Here is a 12890-nt window from a genome sequence, read left to right on the forward strand (position 1 = left end):
TCCAGATATTTCTTAATGTAAGTCCAAGGCCACCCATGTGTGTTTCCCTTAACAATTTCTTTTACTTTTGCTTCTTCTGCCGAGACTCTTATTATGTGCACGAACCGTTTCCATGTCTGTCTATGATTAAGATGGAGATAAATCCGATTCTGAGCTACATAAGTGATCTTCAGCAGCACCTGATACTCCTCTACTGTAGGTATCGTATCAACATCGTTGAAAGAGAATACTCTATAACTGGAATTCTAAGTAGAAAACATAGCCTTTAGTGCAGGAGTTTGTGCTCTAACCCGTGTTAAAGAGGCAATCTTCCCATACTTTTCCTCGAACTTTACTTGGGCATGATTGGGCAATGATTTCCAACTGTTTAATAAATCATCAAGATCGGCTATTCTGATCTCAATTTTACAAGGATCAAATGGAGGCAATGGATGGGCTTCTACTTCTACTTCATTGGTCTGTAAAGATTCCGAGTCATGGATTAATCTAGATCTTTATTGAGCATTCTATTTCTGTTTTGAAACCTCTTCAGCTGACTGACTCGAAAATGCCATTTTAAAGTTTTCCTTACCCTATGCAGACACCAATTTATAATATCAGTAAAATAGATTCTGGTAATTTTGAATTATACTGCTAGGGCGATAATATTTGTATACTTATCAAAGTAGGAAGGCGTGCAGATTATCTTAACAGCATAATTCGAAATTACCTTCACGTTATTAAAGGAAAACCAAAAAGGTAAAAGAAAGAGTGGAGCAAGAATAATTATGTCCTTTTTGTCTTAAAATAGGGAAGCGGTAACACTGAGCAAGTACTAACTAATTGGTAGGTTCTACTCTTAAGGGTGGCATACTATGGTCTTTGACTAATTTGATAGTTTTGGCTTGAGTTCTAACCTTCTAAAGTTCAAAGGTCCCCAAATTGTCCCTACTGTAAATAGTAGAGCCTCATTCCATCATTATGATATTAACGGGAAAAATCCATGGGTATCATAATAAGCGAAATGAGTTCCAATTTGAGCAAAAGTCTTCACGGATACTAACAAGGTAAAGCCCATGGGTACCGCTACATGACCTCCTCCTACTTCTTAAAAGGGTGAGAAAAAGCCCAGGTATAGGGCTAAATTGTGTGAGGGCATCGTGTAAGTGTCCAGTGTGTGAAGAGACATATTTACCTCTTCTTTATTCAAGGGAGTTTAAACGAGAATTTTTGTAATAAATCAAATAATCAAAACAAACAAAAAGGTTAGAAAGAATAGTGATAATCAAAATATTAAGACTTTTGATTTCATAAGTTTAACCCCATAATTATCGATTTTAATTTATAAGAGCACAGGTGTAACACCCCGAAATTTTAATTTTTATGAGTATTTTGGTATTTTAATTTTATTTAAATTTTAGGAATTTTTTTAGATTTTTCGGATTTTAAAAATCGGGTTCGATTTTCCGAAAATATAAACTTTGATGATTTTTAAAAATTAATTTAAAGACCACGTGGCAAAACTAAAAATATATTTGGAGTCTACGTATTTTTCTGAGTTTTCTGGAATTTTTCGAAATTTTTGGACCTCGTTTTCGGTCCCGAGGCAGAGTAAAAATTCAAAATTTTGTATTCTGAATCGAACCGACCGAATCAAACCGATCGAATCGGACCGGCCTTTTTCCTTCTTCCCTTTTTCTTCCCCGCGCGCGTCGTCCCTCTCCCTTTTCTCTCTCATTTCTCTCTCCTCTCCACCCCCAGCCGCCGCCTAGCCCAGCCAGTCGCGACAGTCGGAAAAAGCGCGTAATGCCCCTGCTCGCTCCAGCTTCCCCGGCCAAATCCGGCCACCAATTGGACCGGGTCTTGTGTCCAAAATCATCTACTCGGCGAGAGCTTTCCATAGACACCAAGAACGCCGAAATCCATCGAGCGGATTGTCCGATTTTTGCTCGGGAAGATTTTAGCCCATTTCGACTTTTGGTGGATTTCGAACCGTGAATCCCACGAGACAACCGAGGCCACCCGCACGCTCCCTTCGTCGCGAGCTTCGCAACGCCATAAATTTAATTTTTCCGACCGTTTTCGGTGGGTCCCACGAACTTCGCAGGTGTTTTTCCGAGCATTTAATGAGCTTAGAAAATTTCGAAAAATTTATGTACTAACCCCGTGTTATGGGCTTCGTGTAGGTATCCTCGATTCGCGAAATTCGGCGATTGGCCGATTCGCAAATTTCGCCGCATGCACCGTTATCGGAAAAGTCCCCGAATTGAATCGAGGTTTTGGCTAGCCCCCATTGTCGACGCGTCGGCGCGTTCAAGTCGAAATCGGCAAAGGTAAACCGAACCTTGTTTTTCGTAATTTTCTAGTGCTTAAATAGGATTAAAAATCCATAAAATATTCGTGGTAGCTTAGAAAATTACGATTCTTTTGCAATAGCTTAGTAATATTGCTAAGGACCGCGGCAAAGTTTTATAATTTTTAGAGCTTGTTTGGGCGCTTTTGCAAAAATGATCAATAATAAGGACTAAATTGAAATTTTACATATTGTGATGGATGACTGATTTGATGGGCGGGAGGGGTGTGATATGATTGAACTGTTGATATATGGATTGTGAATATAGAAGTGCGTTTTTAGCCCTTTTGCAGGTTGGGTAGGTCCTAGGTATAGGGGGGACTCTGCCGGATTTTCGGCACGACTTAGGACGTAATTGGTCTTTTCTTTGTTTGTATTGAGTCAGATTGTATTAAATAAATGTAATATGATTGTCGTGGTGGGAATGACCTTCTTCCTCCGCCCAGCCGCCACAGTGATTGTCGTCAAGTCTGTGAGTAGAATATTAATTTTAATTGTAATTTCGATATTATTATATGTTCAGCATGCCCATGCATCACTTATATGCATATATTTATGTAGTTAAACTCTAGGCACGATTTTTGATGCATTGATAAATGTTAAAGTGCCATGTATGTTGTTGTGGTAATTTGGAGCAGTGTGCGTGCGTTGGCGTGCGTGTGATGTGGTGTGGACTATGGATAGGACGGGTAGACACGGCTTGAGTTCTTCGCTGGGACCCGGTCCTTCGGGGTAGACACGGCTTGAGTTCTTCGCTGGGACCCCGATTTGGTATTTAAGTGGAAGTCCGAGCTGAGTTATTCGCTGGCACCAGGTTGGATTTAAGAGAGCTGTATAGAGGATCAGCTCCCATATATTATGATTGATGTTATAGGGTGTGTTAGTGCTCCAAATTACCTTTTTGATGTTATAATGTGAAAATGATGTGGATGTTGCATTTCACTCTACAGGGTGCATTAGATTTAGATAGTTATAGAGATTATGGTTAAAATTGATATTTTACTCTCTGAGTCGAACGCTCACTCTTGTTCAATATTTTTCCAGGCCACAGGAGGATATTTTTGAGGTTAACCTGCTCCCTTTCCTCGCAGGTTGTTTATCAATGTTTGTGTAATTTTATTAACTCCTAGAATTTCCGCATGTGTTAGAAGTATTTATTTGATTATGGTCTGTAATATTATTATCATGTTGGACCTGTAAACGTATAATGATATGCATGTTTGATGGATTTGATGAGGGAGCTGAGCTCCCATTTATTATTATGTTGATGAGTATGTGGAGGGTTTGACTATATATTGTGTTTACAGGTCGGGTGAGTCGAAAACTCCCCGTTGGTAAGTCCATTTTATGGCCGGACTCTGTCCGTTTGTTTTCTTGAAATTGGGCCCAAATGGGCCTTAGAGTTGGGTAAATGAATAGTTAAGGCTTACTACGGGCCTCGGGGGCTTTAGGCTGGCCCAGGTCCTAGTGCCGGTCCGGCCCATAGGTTGGGTCGTGACAACAGGATTAAATCTACTTTTGAATCTTTAAACCAGAGATTCTGGGTTAGTTCTCTAGTGGAGTCGCTAAGCTGTTGCAAGGATTTTACCTTACAAAATAGATCCAAGGGCTGGGAACAAAAAGTGCTGAATTTGTTATTTACGTTTGATCCGAGGGCCTCAAATCCATCATTACAATTATGATCAATAGTGTAAGTTGAGATGTACTAGGCTGCTTTAACCATTTGAAATCCAACGGCAAAGAGTGCATCCTTACAAATGAAATGGGTGGTGAGGGCTAAATCATACCCAAAATGCTTTAACTGACTTGGATCTGACTGTAGGGGAATTATTCTTATGAATTTATGATTAAAAGTGATTCGACTCTTTGAGCCCTCTGATCTCTATAAGTCATTCCTCGGTCTACCCGACCTCTCATTGTGATTGGCTGATCTGAGGCTTGTTATTCCAATCTCTATCCACTTTTCTGCATCTGGTCTTTTCTTGCTTCTCGATCTCTTCTTATTCCCTGATTATTTCCTGTCTATCCTCTGCATCCAACCTATATTGATCAAAGTAATAAATTCTTCAATTACTGATGAGCCGCTTTGAGTTCTGGAGGCATTAAATGTCAAGGCCCTATATATATGCGAGAGGGGAGCCTATCATTTTCACACACACTCTTCTCTCTCTGGCTAATTTCCCCACACGCTACTTCTCTGATTCTAACTTTTTTTATAAGAATTCTCACCATTATGACTATTTTATTCTTTTTTCGATTGTTTTCTTTGCCCATCACCTGAAAATGGACGACTCCGGCGATCAGAGAATTATGAGAGTGCCATCCGATGACGGCGAGAGAACCAAACTAATTTACCGATCAGGGTCCAAAACGACTACCGTGCCAGCCTCCAATCGATTAACTAGTATGATCTACGGACCGATCTCAGACAAGGGGACCACTAATTTCAATCTTGATGTCAGCGAAAGCCTCTTGAAGTTCATTTGGTTCCTAACCATGTTAGGGGTCCCGATTGAGGCTAGGTTCTAGTCGATGACATCAATGGTGACACCGAGCTTTCCGTAGTCTTTATCATAGTTGACGAGAGCTACCCTCCCGATCTCCACATATCCCTTAAATGGTTTCTTGAGATTGGGGGTGATCTGAACTATGAAAGCAGGATATGTAGAATGTAGTGTAGGGATATTTATAATTCCTGATCTTAAGAGATCGCCTAAATGATGTAACCTGATCTTCTGGAAATGAAATGAAATTTTATTTATTCAAAATTGATCGTTTATTTTGTTTTATTATTGAATTATTTTCTCGATCTTTTATAACTTTGTCTGATCTGATCTCGCGAACCACAACCGTTATCCGATCTTACTTGTCTGATCTCCTTGCAATGCTTCTAGAATTTTCCTTTGTTGCATCATGGAAACGATCAGATCTCGCTAACCGATGCGTCACTTAGGGTTTCGTGAGCATTTAATACTCAGACGAGTATAAATAAGAGGGAGGGTTAGCCATTTACATACTTATGTTATTTTTCGATTCTCTGCTCATGCCAAATCTCCTTGAAGGCTTTTCTCAAGTTCTTGATTTCTTTGGCGCCAATTTATTATCAGGTAGTAGTTTTAATTTTTTTTTGGTCATTTTGTCTTCGTTATCTGAAAATGAGTGGCACCGACGATCAGACAGTTGTAAGCCCGCTTTTCGTTCATGTATCTTGGTCTTCCGATGAAAGTGATGAGGCCGAACTAAGCAGGCGACCCAAAGCCATTAGGGCTATCGTTCCGACCACTAGTTAGCCTATAAGGCCAAACCGACAACAAACCTTGATCATAAAGAGAGAGCCTCCCATGGTAGATGAGCTCACCTCAGTTCTGGGGATGTTCAATTTTGAGTTAATAAGCCAGGAGTTTAACCTTCCCCCTAACTCCTTCGAACTCATTCAATGTCATAGGGACTTTCGCACAAATCACTACTTTGATGAGGTCGATATGATTGTGGCATACGAGAAGTAGTTGAAGGCCGGGCTGCAGTTTCCTCTGGAGTCATTTTACAAGGACATCTTGAAGTATACTTGGATTTGCATCGCCCAGGTACATCCAAACTCATGGTGAACCCTGGTGGCTTTTAGAGGATTATGTCGAGCTAAAGGACTTGAACCCACAGTGACGGTTCTTACCGAACTTCACAGGCTTATTCGACGGAAGGACGATGAGTTTTGATTTTTTCAGGCAAAACCATGTTGTAGATTGTTCACTGATCTCCCATCTTCGCTCAAAAATTAGAAAGATCGGTTCTTCATACTTCGAAGCAAAGACCCCCGAGGCTTCAAGGGGATTCCCCGAAGTTTGAATTATTTGGCCGAGAAGCCGGAGAGAAGAGTCATGCTGACTGATGTCGAGAGTGCCATGGTGAAAGAGCTCAAGAGCCAGGCGAACTCTTGCAAACATGCATGCCTGCATGTGATCATGGCCAAGCTCAAGTGGTGGTTGATGAGTGTGATCGCTCACGAGAACATCCAGCCGCAACTCTCTAATCTGGGTCTCGGGAAGGGTAAAACCTGAATCTTTAATCTTTTAGTCCCTGGTGATCTCACTAATCTCATTTTTCTATGCAGATATGGCTGGAAATGAGGCAGCGAGGGAAGCTCAGAAGTAGAACAAAGAGCTCAGCAGGAAGGTATTAGAAATGAAGAGATCTAAAGCTAATAAGAGAGCCCAAACTGAAGAGACGAGCTCAAAGGTTCTAATCCAAAATCAATCTATCCCAGAGGGGCAAATCCTTGCTGTGGAGCCTCCCGCCCGATTTGAATCTCCTCTCCAACCTCCGATCACTTCGACTTCAGAGGACAGGGAGCTTCGTCTGGACGACCTCTTTCACAAGCCACTAGAATACTACTCCAATCATTGGAGAAGAACAAATCGGTATAGGGCAATCTTGATTTGGCAAAAGTAGTGAGCACTACGATCTATTTCCCTGAGGATCAGACCAGAATAGGTCCTAAAAATATTGATGATCTTCTCAGCCTTTCAATGAGCTTGAGCTCGAAACAATGGCGACCCAGCACGAGGTCAGAGAGAAGATTTATCTTATGAAGAGGAAGATGTCGAGGCTGTCTCAAAACATGGCATCAATGCAGAACCAACTCTCTGTCGTGAATGCCCAGGTCATCAAGTTGGAAGAACAAACAAAGTCTTACAAAGAGAAGGCAGCTCGGCTAAAAAAGGAGCTTGATGATGTCCGGGCTAAGATCTCCAAAGAGATTCAAGCAAAGGATGAGGAGGCTCTAACGAAAGAAGCTGGGACTTATGTGAAAGCTCATAGTTATCTCCTTGCCAAGCTTGTCAAATGTTATCCGTCGAGGACTTCGCTTAGCTCGAGGAACTTGCTCCGAGTGCTAAAGCTGAGAGTGAGGGCGAACAAGAGAGAGAGGAGAGAGTAAATGTTAAAGATGTAACTGAAGAGCAAGCTAGGGAAGATCCTCCTGCCAAATGTCTTGTGTTTTTTATTTCCTAGGATGAATTTTAAAGTTCTTTTTTTTTGTTAGTGATTAATTCTTAGTAAGATCGGAAAATATTAAATTAAGTATGGATGAGTATTGAATCAACCCCCACTTGATCGGATAAGCTCGAATACGGAACTTAAGATCAGTTATTAATCGTGAAACAACTGTTTAAAGGGATCAGATAAATTTAATCGCGAGTGCGAGATCGGAAAGCCTTCTGACCGAGAATCGATTAAAACTTGGACGCATATATAAAAATGATTTGAGAACAGGTCTTAGTCTGAATTTGATTAGTTCGGGACCACTTATTAAAGATCAGTTAAAACATTAGCTTAGTTAAACACTTGAATAGTTCGGGAGAGGTAACTGATCACAAGACGTCCCGGAATTTGGAATCTTGAACGTGAGGAGATCAGAAAACAAATACAAAATTAGATGGTTTGAAAATTAATCAAAACGAGTCGGGGAGATCGGAAAACACTTGGTTTGAGCACACTTTGAAGTTTATTATTTATCTGGGAGGTTACTAGCTCAAAGAAAATGACCTGAGGTCGGATAACTAGTTGAGATCGATCAAACACCTTATAGGGGGATCGACATAATTGCAATTATTCAAACTATAATTTTGAAGATTGTCCAAAATATGGTGTCTACATAATGTTACTTATAGACTGTATATTTGACGTTTCTTGCTTTTCTGCTTTATCTTACTTATAAACTGTATAATTTCCTTCATTGGTAGGCAGTGGCATGCACATAATGATTTTCTTGCAACAAATTAAACATACAAAAGTCATGGAGGATTTGTTAACAATGTCTAGTTATATATAGAAACAAATAATAAAATAGTACCAACTATAGCTTGAGCAATAGCAGCTATAATTTAATATAATACTCGGGAAAGAATTTTTCTAATTATTATCTTATATATTTAATTAATTAAAAAAAATTAAAACTCTATTTATTTTATAAAAAATATTTTTTATGAAATATTTTTCATATTTTTTAACGTTTTGAGCACTTAGGAAAATAAGTAAATAAAAAATATTTTCCTAATTAAAGGAAAAATTAAAATATCATTAAAGAAAATAACTTCATTTAAAAAAAAGAATTTTTTTTTTTTGTAATCTTATTAAAATGTAAAAATATTTATATATGCATAACGTAAACACATATCATTAATTTATAAATAATTAAAAATATTTTTATACTTAAAAAATAATTTTTATGAAAAATATTTAACATATATAAATTATTTATATCAACAAAAATAATGACTATTGATGTTCATTATTTTTTTATTTTTATTTTTTTGTAATACTAATTACTCTAAAAAATCAAACAACATATAGTTGGTACTATATGTTCATTATGACCTGTTGAGCGAAACTATGTTACGAGAATAGCCATTTCAACCTCCTGTGCAGACTCGAGGTCCACCATCCCCACAAACGTAGGATTGGATGGTTTGTAGCTCTCTCTCTCTCTCTCTCTCTCTCTCTCTCTCTCTCTCTCTCTCTCTCTCTCTAGATATATATATATATATATATATATATATATATATATATATATATATATATATATATATATATATATATATATCTTAGTTTGAAACTTCATTAGTAATCACCCACTAACTTTAATAAATTAAAGAAAGAATTTAAGGCCTAACAAATCTATATATTCATTAGCATTAAGTTACTTTAAGAAAAAGAGAAAAAAAAAAAAACTGTATAGCATTTTGATTAAATAATTGAAACTTCATTATAAAAAGGAGACTTAATTATGGCTAAAGTGTTATTGGCATTCATTTAGTTTTCCATTCATCAAATTCATTTAATTGAATTGCTCTTTATCCTATACCAAGATCAAAACATGAAAGCATAGTGTATTCCTTCTACTTTCGACAAAAGACACTTAATTTTCTTCCACTATCAAAGTCATATAATTGCTTCCAACCTTTAATCTAACAAATCAAAATCATAATTTTGTTGGCATCAATATATTATTAATATATATTGTTATTTAACATATATTAATATATAAAGTTCTTTTCTCTTCTCTATAAGAAAACCTTGCATCAGTATCCATTACCTGCAGAATTATTAGCATTCTAACTGCTATTCAAAGCTAGTCCATGAGTGTATTTATTCTAGTCCTCCACCACAAACGAAAGAGAAATTATGAATCATGAATTGGGGAAATTTAGATTGCAACTATAAAATTACAGCTACAAGAATTCATAACTTTTAACATTTGGACTCTCAATAACAAATATATAATGTTTGGCAAACTTAGCAAAAATTCATAACCAAAATTCATAAATATTTAAATGTTCAATTGTTGACTTTTAATTTTAATACACCATTAACCGCACAGATGAAAATACACCATTATCCTCACTTTTAGCCCCTTAAACATCTTAACCTGGCTCTTGAAAATTTTCAAATTCCATTATTACATTCACCTTTGGCCCCCTTGAACCCAGAAAATTTCCATTCCCCCCTTTACATTTAAAAGTTTTCCATTGTCACCTTCATTTCAACCCCTCTGATCTTGAAGTTCTAGTTCTGCACCTGCATGGGACTCTAGATAGGACATCTGTACATTTTTTGCTTTCCCATTATCGAACTACTGCTTATAGATCATCTCAACTGTGTGGTCCTCAACAACAAAATAAAAAGAATAATTCCAGAAACTAGACTTGTAAATACCAGAAGCAACTAAACAAAATAAGGAAACTCCCAAATCCATTTCACTAATCTCAAAACATTGGAACCTAGATCCAAGTCAAAATTAAATATGCCTTCTCAAGGTCTAGGCAAAAAACATACACACGGAAACAAAACAAAGTGAATGCATGAGATTAGTAAGTTTAACCAGTAACCCCTAAATCTGACCAATTGTAAATTTTCTTGTGATTGCATTTATCATCATTATTGATTATCTTGGATTTAGATGGAGATGCATCAACGATGGAGGAATGATAAAATGCTGGAGGCTTGTAAGAAAAATAGCATCCATGTGACTGTAAGAGTTTAATTAAATTGGATTGATTATTCCTTCTTTTAGAATAGTCCATGGGATAAGATAACTATGGAAGGAATATTTATCTAGGAATATTCGCCACTGGGATCACCAGAAGGAGCTAGAGATCTCATACATGACAGAACAGTTGAAAGAATGGGAAAAAAGCTAAACAAGACCCGAGGTCAGGTGCTAGTGAAGTGGACACTCCAAAGAGGAACTAGTGTCATACCCAAATTAAGCCACCCTGAAACGATCAAAGAAAACATTCAGGTCTTTGGCTGGGAAATCCTAGAAGAAGATTTCCAGGCTCTCTGCAGTATCCCAGATCAGGTAGAGCTAGCCTTTTTTTTTTATATGTTTTTATATATTTCTCTTACAGTACATATACAAAGTTGACATGGATTTCTAACATGTAATATGGGTACAGAGACAAGTGCTGGATGGGGAGGATCTGTTTGTGAATAAGAGTGAAGGTCCATTCAGAAGCGTAGCTGATCTTTGGGACCGTGAGGATTAGTTGTTCTTTGAGATTTCTATATATGTTGAATTCCACTTAGAGATAATAATAATAATAATAATAATAATAATAATAATAATAATAATAATAATAATAATAAAAATTGGATGCCCATATATATACACACACACATATATCTAGGTATCCTATAGGCTACAGTTCTTGATCATCACTTGCAACTATTGAAAGTCTGAACTTCTGGACATGTCGAATGAAATTTATCTAACAATTTATCTAACATCCATGAAAATCAACTGCCAGAAAATGCGTAGTCGCTAGAGATGAGAATAGAACTCAATGTTGCGACTAGGATGCCCTCTATTACACTGGCAACAGCGAAAAAAATGCAGCACCATCCAAATAAAATATTGAAACTAAAAACAAAGGAAAAAGGGCATACTTGTGGTAGTTTGATATTTACACTTCATATAGTCCATAATTATCAACAACATCAAATGAAAATGAAGAATAAAGTATGATGTGTGACATTACCTGTAAGAATTCACCACCCAACTCTTTCAGTAGCTGCCAAATCTGTGCCAAAACAATATGTGCATTAGAAGGCTCAGAACCCAGTTTCCCCCAACACTTAATCTCCCCTAACACTGCAGCTCCCCTGGGCACTAAAGAAGCAACAAAAATACCCAAAACTAAATCCAAAACTAATGGCATATTGAATTTCATAAATCTCAAAGCAAAAGGAATTAAATTAAATACCAATACCCAAAACTAAACCCATTCCTAAATCAGCCATACCCATACCCTAAAAAAATTTCAAATATAAACAAACCAGATAAAATTGGGTAGAGAATATGAGTGAGAGAACGAGGTAAGGGAGAGAGAGAGAGAGAGAGATAGAGAGAGAGAGAGAGAGAGCATAGAGAGATTTTTATTTTTTTTATTTCTTTCATAACAAATTTTATTCCTTTTTTTTTCTTTCATAAAAAATTTTTAAACATAAAAAATTCTTTCATAAAAAAGGGTAAATTTGTTAATTTAAATATTTTAGCAAGTAAATTTATTTAGAAGTTTTATATTTTTATATTTTATAATTGGGAGAAATAAATTTTATTAATGGCATACAATAAATATGTTCATTGAGATTTAAAATATTTTAATTTCATGATTAATTAATAATATTTTGTTAAATAATAATTTAAGAGATTAATTAGATTTAGGAGACCTTATTTTTGTGTCTCAAATTTTTAATATTTCCTACAAATTATAACAACACAACTAAATTAGTATGAATGCTATTACTAAATGCTTGGATTATTAGATTCTAATCTTTGAAATTTTGAATGCAATTACTAAATGCTAATTAATTTAAGGCAAGAATTTGAAAAGTATATATGAGTTTGTTTAACATTGTCAAAATACATAATATCTATATGTTCATAAAGTTACAATGAAATATCACTAACTTCATTGATGAATTACGATAAAATATCACTAATTAATATTTTATAATTAGACTTGATTATTAATGCTATCAACTATATATCTCTATATAAATATATTTTGTATATAAATTTGTTTTCTAATTAATCTATACAAAAATATATTTACTTTTGCTAATTGTTAAATTACCTACTAACATAAATGTAGTAGGTAAATTACCTACTAATATATGAAATAGTAGCTAATATTCTTAATTTATATTTATATTTCTTTCTTTAATTATCGACTACTTTTATTATAATCGGTAAATCATCTACTATGCCTTTAAATAGTAGCTAATGTTTTAAATGTAACGCCCTCACTTTAGATAGTTCGTACATTCTACTGTTCTGGTAACTAATGTATGTCCGGACAGCCAGAATGTTTGAAATTATATTTAGACTTGAGTGAAGAGTCATAAATAACCCAAATAATAGTAAGAAAAATTAAGGAAAAAAATTTAAAAAATAAAATACAATAAAGTTAAATAAGCCGTAGCTCCAGCGATGGGTGACCTCAACGGGAAGCTACTGTGAAGATAGTTAGCAACCCTAGACCCGAGGTAATCCCTGTGA

The 12890-nt window shown here is 36.0% G+C and overlaps 1 long non-coding RNA gene across 1 annotated transcript; it reads right to left on the reverse strand.

Moving 5' to 3' along the window:
- Positions 1-9622: 9622 nt before the first annotated feature.
- Positions 9623-11739, reverse strand: LOC131183259 (uncharacterized). The gene is made up of 2 exons (XR_009151391.1): positions 11368-11739; positions 9623-9982 (listed from the first exon to the last, which is right to left on the reverse strand). It is a non-coding gene; the product is annotated as an uncharacterized LOC131183259 (long non-coding RNA).
- Between the last annotated feature and the right edge of the window lie 1151 nt (positions 11740-12890).

Source organism: Hevea brasiliensis, chromosome 9 (assembly GCF_030052815.1).
Source record: "Hevea brasiliensis isolate MT/VB/25A 57/8 chromosome 9, ASM3005281v1, whole genome shotgun sequence".
Taxonomy (NCBI): domain Eukaryota; kingdom Viridiplantae; phylum Streptophyta; class Magnoliopsida; order Malpighiales; family Euphorbiaceae; genus Hevea; species Hevea brasiliensis.